This window comes from Vombatus ursinus, unplaced genomic scaffold (genome assembly GCF_900497805.2).
Source record: "Vombatus ursinus unplaced genomic scaffold, bare-nosed wombat genome assembly UNPS02014847.1, whole genome shotgun sequence".
NCBI classification, from domain to species: domain Eukaryota; kingdom Metazoa; phylum Chordata; class Mammalia; order Diprotodontia; family Vombatidae; genus Vombatus; species Vombatus ursinus.
This window is the reverse complement of record NW_020954625.1, coordinates 5,698,269-5,708,959: the sequence shown is the minus strand read 5'-3', so window position 1 is coordinate 5,708,959 and position 10,691 is coordinate 5,698,269.

The window sequence follows — 10,691 nt, the reverse complement described above, 5'->3', positions numbered from 1 at the left end:
ATTTCTTATTTGACTCTTTTCCTATCCATATAAATGAATGGTCATCCTCCCCTAATTTGTTTTTGGTGTCCCCTTTTATGACTAAATCATATATCCATTTGGAGCTTCTCTTGGAATATGGTGTGAAATGGGCAGCTGTGTGGAGGATGGGTTGGGAAAAGGAGAGAATTTCCTCTTTCAAAAACTGCTAGTGAGGACCCTGAAGCCCAAGGTTATGCCAGTAGTTAGTGTCACAGGCTCAATTTGTACCCAGTTCCTCTGACTACAGGGCAGCTAGGTGGTATAGAGTGCTTGGCCTGGAGTCCGGAAGACCTGAGTCCACATCTGCCCTCAGATACTTACTAGCTGTCTGACCCTGGGCAAGTCACTTAGCCCTCTTTGCCTCAGTTTCCTCATCTGTAAAATGAGCCGGAGAAGGAAAGGCAAACCACCCCAGTATCTCTGCCAACAACCCTCCCCCCCCCCAAAAAAAGAGTCAGACACATCTGGAGTGATTGAACAAAAACATCTGAGCGCAGAGCTAGTGTTCTTTTCACCACCGTGCCAAATTGACATCAACAGAACTAGATTACAAGTATATATCTATAGTGTATGTGTACATATCGTTTTGTGACTCACTGTGCATACATGTATGTGTGTGTATGTTACAGTTTTATAAATAGGTGCATTATGTGTATACATACATGTGCACAGTAGGATTTTAGGACTGTAAGGGGCTCAGAGGAAACATTTTTTGTTGGTTGATTTCTTTGATTCTACTTTGTTCAAAGGCATAGTAGTATTATTTCTAATTTTTACTTATGATTTGATTCCTCATTTTGTTTGTTTCATCTCCAGTTATTAAGTTTAAAGCGTTTTCTTCTTTTTTAATTAAAAAAAGATGGCATCCAGCAATTGCTCATTTAGTGGCCTGTGAAGCCAGAGCTTCTGTCCAGATGGGCCTCGCCCCCACTTCCCCGCTGTCTATCTCTAGCTCTTCTGGACTCTGGGTTATCTCGCTCCCTTCATCTTTCCTGTTATCACTCGAATGCAGGTCGTGTTATCAGAAGACCTCATCCCCTTCCTCCCTCCTCATAACCTTCCCGTGTGCTCATGCTTTCAGTTTCTTACTCAACGCATAGTTAGGACAATGACACGTCAACATAAAGTCACTTCCATTGGAGCTTTGAGATGGTACTGGATGGATGTGTTAATTGTCTCTTTATTCTTTTTTAAATTGTAGATTTAGAATCAGAAGGGACCTTAGGGGACATCTGACAGGGTCTCATTTTATGGACGAGCAAACTGAGGCTGGGAAAGGTTCAGTGCCTTGTCCATGGTCCTGTGGATGTCAAAACCAGGTCTTCTGATTCTACGGTCCACGTTATTTCCTCTACTTCCTCTCGTTTATCCTCTGTAAAACCCTTTCTTAATAGCAACATTCTCCCATGCTGCTCTATATCCGTTCTCGTTCTCTCCACCTTCTGCCTCCAGCAAAAGGAAGCTTTGTGAGGGCAGGGACTTTTCCATTTTATCATTGCACTCCCAGGATTCCTTGCCTGTGTTAGGCACTTAATCTGCTTCATGGATTGAACTAGGCCAGCAACTATTTCGAAACACTTAAAATGACGAGTATAGATGTGAGTAGGATGTAGTACCTTATCTGAGAGGATTGTGCAGGGGAACCCACATGGAAAATTTCATCCTGGAAATGGGTCATTGGAAAAGGAGATGAGTCAATGTGTATCTAAAATACTCAGGGCTTTAGCAAGGGTTGGGTAGCTGGGGCTTTGTCCAGGCACTAACATCACTGGAACACACTTCCCCTTTGCTGCAGTCCAGAGACCACCGTCCCGTGGCTTTGTGACTCATGGACTTCCATGGGTCCATTACCCACCGAGGGTGGGAGGAAGGTGGACTGCCAGGAGAATGCGAGGGTATGAAGCTGTGGAGGCCAAGTAAACATGGGGAGGGAACCAGTTGCCTGTTGTGGTCCTGGATCAAGACACAAAGGAATCGAGAAGGAATATGGCCCTGACTCGCAGGCTAGCCTTCTGCCCATTCTATCGCATTGCCTCGCACCTTGACCATGGCAGGGGCATCCATAGCTACAGCAGGTTACCAGTGGAGAGCTGTGTGAGGGAAGCCATGGAAAGGACCTCATCAAAAAGACGGAGGAGCAGGGGAGGCATGTGGACTGGCCATGTGGCAGGAGCTAGCCATGGCCCTCGTACTCCGCCGTATCCAGGAGGTTGTGGAGCGCTGCCCTGCAGCTTCCTGGGTAGATCCCTGAAGGAGGATAATCGGGTAAGGCATCACCCCAGGTGTTTGTGTCTACACCTGTAGAGGGACGGGATCCCATCCCATGGGTGGAGTCACAGATTCCATCATGAGGCCAACACCTAAAGTGGTCCCTTGCATTTCGAAGGCGCTTAGGAAAATGTTTAGTAAGTGGGATTGAATTCTGTGATCCCTATTCTTCTCAGGTTGTTCTCTTCCTTTTGGCGGGAAGACCAGCGCTTAGCACAGGGCCTGGCACACAGTCGGCGCTCTATAAACGTTTATTGATTGACTACAGGATGTTCCAGGACAGGCAGAAGGATCTGGTGAAGAGAGCTCTGAGCTTGTAATCAGAAAACAAAGAGTCATCACTTACTGGTTGCATGACCTTGGGCCAGTCTGTGAAGCTCTTTGGGACTCACTTTCCTCATCTGATGCATGAGTCCAGTTCTAATATGTCCTAACTTCTGTGGGAGTGGAACTCAACATAATTTCTTTTGTCAACATATCTCCCAGGATATCATGCTAGAGAGCTTAAGGATTGGGAACAGGGGCCTGGGTCATGGGTTCTCTTCTGTACTCCATGAACAGGAACCCTCCCCAGCCCCTGCCCTGAAGTTACTAGGTGACCTTGGGTAAGTCATGTAACATCTCTGGGCCTTAGTTTCCTCAACTGTAACCTGAGAGAGTTGGATCAGATGACTGCCAAGGTCTCTTCTAGCCCTAAATCTGTGATCTTATTTATTCTAATTTTATTTATTTAATCTAATTTACTCTGCTTGGCTCCAGAAGGCAAAACAATGGGTGGATGTTATAGCAAGCCAAGTAAAGAAATTCTTCACTGTGAGAACTATACAAATGTGAAAGAGGTTGTTTGGAGAGGGGATGAGCCCCTGGTCACTGAGGTCTCCGAGGGGAGGCTGGAGGGCTGTTTTTGGCAGGTATGTGGAAGGGATTCCCCGGCAGCCCTGAGGGGGCCCGGATTGCCTTGAGATGCTTATTCAATCTTTGTTGAACTAGGAGAGTTACTGTGACTGAGACGAGCCTCTCCCCTGGACATTGTCAGGCAGACTGACCAGCCCTTCCTCACTGACTCTCTTCTTCCTAGGTTCACCCTCCTGGTGTAAGAAGGCTCTTGGACTTCCAGCTGTAGAGACAGATAGTGAGACTTTGTTAATAAGCAAGCTTTCCTGAGAAAGACACGGCCTCCTCTCCCTGGATGCGTTGGCAGAGGCTGGTTTCCTAGTTTGGGCTCTGAAGACAGTTGAATAGCTCATGTTTTATCTTACCCCAAGTTCCCCTTTAGATTGGGTTCTCCCCAAGGCTGCTTCTCGGATTTCTCAGTCCCATCGAGAACGCAGTATCTCTTAGGGAGGGGCCCTTCTGCTGCTAATCTGATCCTGGTAGCAACAGCCTTAGATCTGGAGCTGGGTGGAGCTTCCAGTGAGGAGATGAATTAGATATAGAACATCAAGTCATAAGCATCTTAGAGGGGCCGGCAAGAAACTACCTTTCAGTTCTACAGAGAAGGGAACGGTTCATGATAAAACAAAGGAGGGGGTCACAGAAGATAAGATGGACAATTTTGATTAAATGTAATTTTAAAATTTTGCTCAAACCCCATGCAGCTAAAATTAGAAGTGAAAAAGTTAACTGAGGTGAGTATGTTTGCCTAGTAAGTGTCGTGAGGTCAGATTTGAACTTGGGGAGATTGAGTTTTCCTGACTATGCCCTATGCATTAGGGTGCCCCTTGGCTGCCCATTTTGTTAGCATATAATTGGGCAGAATAGCTTCTGATAACTTCCTTTATTTCTTCTTCAGTTCTAAGTTCTTTTTCATTTCTCTCTCTTTTTAAATAAGGTTAACTATTTATTTTATTAAGTTTTTATTCCTTGAAAAAAAACCAGCTCCTATTTTTATTTATCAATCCAATGGTAATTTTGCTTTCAATATTATCAATCCACACATATAATTCATAGGTCCATCACAGTCCCATCCTATCTCTATTCCTTATTATTTATGACCTTGGACAAGCCTCTAGAAACACCCACCACTTTCCTTCTCCTTCTTCTAGAGCTTTGGTGGCTTGGAAGGAAGGAGCGCTGGATTTCCAATCAGAGGGCCTGTGTTCAAATCCTGACTTTGCTTCTTATTTCGATGCCTTTGGGCAAGTCACCTAATCAGTCTCCTCTGTAAAATGATCAGATTGAAGCAGGGGACCACAAGCCTTCCCTCTCCAACCTTGTGATTCTGTGACCCGTAAGCCCAGTAATCCTGTCTTTATTCATATATTTTTGGATCTGGAAGCCTGGGGTTCGGACCACAGCTCTGTCAACTCCCCGCTCGAGCTCTGAGGTGTTACAGATATTCCCTGTGTCACTTTGGTCTCTTTGGCCCTCAGTTTCCTCCTCTGTAAAATGAAAGCGTTGGATAAAAGGGTCTTGGAGGCCCCTTCCAGCTCCAATCTGTGTTCCTGTGAGCTCTGTGAGAGACGACCCCACTTTACAGCTGGGGAAGTTAAGGCTGAGAGACAGTTCATAGGCTCGTCAAAGGTTTAGGACTGGAAGGGTATTGTAGTCTAATCCCCTCGTTTTACTGAGGAGGAAACTGAGTTCTGGGTAGTGAAATGTCTTGCTCAGTCATTGAGGCAGGATTTGAACCCAGGTCCTCAGACTGTAAATCCTGTGCTTTCCCCACTCTACGCCACTGCTTCAAAGGGAAATTACCAGTAATAGCTAATTACTAGTTGAGCTAGGGGCTTGACCCAGCTCCGATGTCCTGACTCCTAGGCCCCGAGGGCTTTCCAGCCCCCTCTTCCCCTTCTCTTGTTTCAGGGGTGTGGGTGGAAGATGATTCCTGTTGAAGTCTTCCTTGGTTCCTCTCTGTAGGAAGCAAGGCCTTCTGGGGAAGAGCCCCCCCCCCCCGCCCCGGCCTTCCTCCAGCTGACCTAGCAGAGGGGACCCATTTCTTGGCCGGGAAGTGAATCTTGCAACACAGCTCGGGTTTCTGAAACCAAAAGCATCACATGCAGATAACAAACAAGGGTGCTCTGGATGTGGTCAGGCCTCTTCTCAGCAGCCTTGTTTCCCATCTTGTGTGCGTTAGGTCGACCTGAACGGGCCGTAAGTGAGTCACCTCAAAAACAGTTACGGCCCAGGAAGGTGAAGCAATAGATCAGCTCCGGTTTCTAGGCCCTGGTTTAACCGCTCTCCCCTCCCTCCCATAACCCCCCACCAATCAATAGAGTCCAGCCATGAGCCAGGCGCCGTGCTAAGGGCTCCCAGGGTGGATGGAAGGATAAAACAGGATCTCTTCTCCCAAGGAGTTTATTATCTCGATAGGGGGTCCAGGGTCTAGTACAGCGTGAGACGAGCGCCAGATTTGGAGTCAGAAGAGCTGATTTTGAATCTCACCTCTGACACCTGTTACTTGTTTGTCAACTAGCCTTTATGAGCATCTCCTATGAGCCAGGTACTGTGCTAAAGGCACAAGGCAGTCCTGGCTCTCCAGGAGCTCATGTGGCCACAGTCAAATTTCTTCATCTCTCTGAGCCTCAGTTTCCTTCTTTGTAAGATGGGAATAAGCTCCTTTGAGGGATAGGATTTTGCCTTGTCTTTCTGTCTTAGGAACCCTTTCACATGGACCCTTTCTCACAGTGGGATATCATTGATTGGTGGATTTCTGCTGCTCCTGGGATGGGGGGGAGTGGGCGGAGGGATATAGGAAGAAAACCCCATAAAACCAGGACCAGGAATAGCACCATCCAGAAGGTTGGGAAGAGCAAATGAGATAATATATGTAAAGCACTTTGCAAACCTCGCCTTGCTGTATAAATGCAAGTTATTATTGTTGTTGTTAATGTTGTTATAAAAGGAGGGCACTGGACCGTCTGGCTGCTGGGGTCCCCTCTGCTTCGAGGATCTTCTGATTCTGTGCCCTGCTGCCTCTCAGCCTCCGAGGCATAGAGTCTCAGAGGTGGGAGACCTGTAAGAGGGCGAGCCCTGCCCAGTGGGAAGGATGCTGGATTTGAGGGTCAAGTTCAGCTGGGCCTTGGAGCATAGATCAACAGAGGTCCAGGGTTCAAATCTGAGTTCTTGGGACCTTGGATGATTCGCTTCCCTATTTGTACAATGGCCTGGGTCTTAAAGGATGGGTTTGCACAGGACTGGGGTTAAAATTTGGGTTTTGCGGCTTACTGCCTGTAGGACGTTTCAAATGAGTCACTTCTCAAGCTGTGCAATGAGGGGTTTGAACCTGTATGATCTTAGGTCAGTCACTTTTCCTCTAAAATACAAGGATTAGGGACAGCTAGGTGGAGCAGTGGATAGAGCACTGGCCCTGGAGTCAGGGGGACCTGAGTTCAAATCCGGCCTCAGGCACTTGACACCTAGTAGCTGGGTGACCCTGGGCAAGTCACTTAACCCCATTGCCGACCCAAATAAAAAAAAAATAGAAGGATTAGATCTTCAGTGACCTTCCCCTCCAACATTCTATGCTCAGCCCCAGCTGGAACAGTCTGTGTGCCGTGGTCTGTTTTCAACCAGCTCGGAATGGTACAATCCTTTGAGCATCCTGGGAAGGGACATCCCCCTGAGCAGCAACCCCTGGAGTTGAACTGTGGACCTCTCTAGGGCTAGTTCTGGGTCAGCCTTCCTTGAACAGGCCCATTCCCAGATGGAAAGGGGCTTCCGAAGCTCTGGGCAAATGCAGTGCTGCGGCGGTGACTAACAGCAGTGATGATGTGGAATTGCTTATTGATTGGTTAGTAGTGGAGAGCTGGTATTAGCAGAGCGATAGTTGTTGTAACCTGTTACTGGGGCTTAGATGTGGATTTCCCTTGTGCAGGCCTCGGTAGGAAAGTCTGTAGGAGTCCAGGCTTGCAACTGAGACCTGCCCTTTGGGGGAGATGAAGAAGGTGGATGGAGGGCGGTTCGGCCTGGGCAGGAGACGTTTTTCCTAGCACTGGGTTTCTCCGGTGCAGTGGGGTACTGGCTCAGGGACTTTCCAGAGGATGTTTTCCCTGTTACTATGGATTCTGGAGACCCTCTTTTGCAAGTCAGCGTAATTGTGGACCAGTCACTCACAGTGCTGGTTTAGTTGGAATCCAGTAAATCCAGAACTTATATGACCAAACAGTATGAAAAGCTGATGACTGTGATGGGTGTGTCCTCTGGCCGCACTCAGGGGCCATTGACCTCTATTACTAGTAATGGCTAGCCTTACCAATAAGTAGATTGTACTTGGACTTTTGTGCCTCAGTTTCTCTTAATCGCAGATTTTATTGTGACAATGAAGAGTGTTCCCCACCTTACCCCCACAAAACTGTGAAGTGGGGACAACCCCCCACCCAAGTGTTAGGATTGGAGGATTTTGAGCGGGCAGGATCTGGAGCTTAGAGGTTTCCCAGAGGTTTTCTAATTCAACACCCTCATTATACAGATGGGGAAACTGAGACCCAAGGAGAAGCAGTGACTAACCCATGGTCATACAGGTCTAGCACCTGAAGCTGAGGACCAACGAGAGGAAATAACTGCCCCCAGGGTGCATGAGTAGTAAGGAAGAGAGCCCAGATCCACAGGTAGGGCCCCGAGCCGAGCGTCACACCCAGGGTTCTTCCTCATCGGTCTTTCTTTCTCTCTTACTCTTTTCCTCCTTCCTGCACTCTGGTCTCTCTCCTGCTCCTATTTCTTCTAAGCCTTATTGCTCCTTCTACGCACACCCAGAGTGTGGGAAGGGCTTTGTCTCCTCTGAGCAAGCCCCAAGGTCTGGGGTTTTGGACTCGGAAAGAACCGGAGAGGCCATCGAGGCTTGCCTCATCATTTTTTCAGGTAAGGAAACAGGTCCAGAGAAGGGACTTGCCCAAGGTCACCCAGTCATCCTGGTCCTGTGTCCCCGGTCTGAGGTCCCCTCATACTCCCAGCCCCCTAATTACTGATGATTACAGTTACAGATGGCCCCAGTCTCCAGCCACAGGCCGATGTGGCACTGGTGTTGATAAGTGGGTCTGACAGAGGCAGGGCAGCAGTCGGATGGCTGGGCTTGGAGTTGGAAAGCTTGGATTCAAATCCTGCCTCAGATCCTCACAAGCTATGTGACCCTGCACAACAAACTTTAATAATAATAATAACAATGTCTACTCTGTGCCAGGCACTGTGCCAAGCACTTTACAAAGATTATCTCGTTTGATCCTCACAATAACCCTGGGAGACAGGTGTTGTTACTGTCCATTTTACCGGTGAGGAAACTGAGGCAAACAGAGGTTAAATGATTTGCCCAAGGTTGCACATCTATTAAATGCCCAAGTCTGGATTTGAACTCGCATCTCCCTGACTCCAGGCTCAGCTCTCCATCCACTGCCTCTCTCCTGCATTTCCTCATCTGTAAAATAGGAATCATAGCACCAACCTCACAGGGTTGGTATGAGGATCAAGTGGGCTAATAGCGTTATGTAAATATCAATTATTATTATCAATCCTAATTAAATATAATTATTAATTCTAATTCTATTATGAACTTTCATGGGTGGTCCTTACAAAAGAGTGAGCCCCTGAGCCCCACTGTTACTACTCAATACCTGTCGTTTCAGTGAACATTTATTACAGGTTTGCTGTGTGCTGAACTCTGTCCTTGGCACAGAGGAGATGCATTTAGATGAGATGGTCCCTGCCCTTGCGGAGTTTACTGTCTAGTAGGTGGGGCACACGTGAAGGTGGGGAAAGAGAACTGGATTTAGAACCAGAAGCCCTGGGTTCAAATCTCAACCATGCAGTGTAATACTTGGGTGACTTTGGCCGGTTCCCTGACCCTCTTTCTGCCTCAGTTTCCTCCTCTGTAAAGGGAGGAAGTGAGAGGATCTCAAAGGTCCCTTCCAGCCCAAAATCCTCCACTCATAATCATAAAAACAAGAACATCAGAAGTACCCAAAAAGGGATCTGAGGTGGAACAGAGGCTTCCTGGAGAAAGTGGCATTTGAGCTGGACTTTAAAAGATGAGTTGGGGACAGCTAGGTGGCGCAGTGGATAGAGCACTGGCCCTGGAGTCAGGAGTTCCTGAGTTCAAATCCAGCCTCAGACACTTGACACTTATTAGCTGTGTGACCCTGAGCAAGTCACTTAACCCCACTGCCTCGCCAAAAAAAAAAAAGAGTTGGCATTTAGCCAGTAAAAAAGAAGGGGAAGACATTCCAGGCATAGGGCCCAGTGTGAGCAAAAGTGTGGAGGTAGGGAAAGCACAGTGTTTCCTGGAGAGGCGGAGTAAGCCTGGAGACAGAGAGTGGTCGAGGCTGATCTGAGGACAGATAACAGAGAGGAGAGGAAATGCTAAGGCTGGAAAGTTAGGTAGCACCTGGTGGCAAAAGTGTCTCAGTCCCAGGTTGACTTTTCCTCACCAGGTGATAGGGAGCCAGAGGAGACACGACAGTGGACTGGAGAGTGTGGCTGTTCCGAGCTTCCTCATCCAGCAGTAACACGGGCAGAAATAGAACTCAGCCCAGAGGGCCTCAGGTTGTTTGTGAGGACCCAAAGATGTGCAGGCCTCTCTCCTGGGGATGGGATGCTTGGGACGGGTTCTAGGGAATGGAAGAATCCCACGGAGGGAGTGTGATCCCCGTGGAAATGTGACGGAGCAAGGCGAGGACCGCCCATGTGGCAGACAGGTCGGGCCCTGGAGAGGCGGAAATGCCCACCTCCCCTGCCCTGCTCTGCCCTCTGCTCCAGCTGCTGACATCATCAGTGAGTCCATCCTCCCCCTCCCCAGAGGCCCGGACTCAATCAGCCCGGGCCCCGCTCCTCCCTGGCTCCCCGTGAAACAGGGCCAGGGCATTCTGCCCCTTTCACCCTTGGGAGCAAAAGAGCCTGGCATCCGATTCCCAACGCATCGCCACGCCCAGCGTCCCACCCTGCTTCCCGAAGTCGAGCTCACTGTCACCCTTTCCCGTCCCCATCCCTGTTCCCCTCTACCCTCACCCCCAAACATTCCCCAGGTTTCCTTGCTCAGGATCCCCAGTTAATAAGCATCAGAGGAGCAATCTGAGCACGGGTCCTCTTGATCCCAAGCCCAGCCTTCCTGCTAATTCCACACTGCCTCTGGAGAGATGCTTCAGGAGGTACGAGCCTTACTGGACAGAAGAGAGAACCGAGGGGGACAAACTGAGTGACTTTCCTGGGGGCACACACCCAGTCAGTGTCAGAGTTGGGATTCTGACTCCCGGTCCAGCCTGTCTCTATCCTTATGAGGTCTTAACTACTTTGGGCATCCTGGGACCCACTGGACAGTGTATACGTGTGTGTATATATATATATATATATATATATATATATATATATGTATGTATGTATGTATGTATGTATGTATGTATGTATGTATGTAGAGAGAGAGAGACACATACACACACACACACACACACACACACACACACACACACACACACACA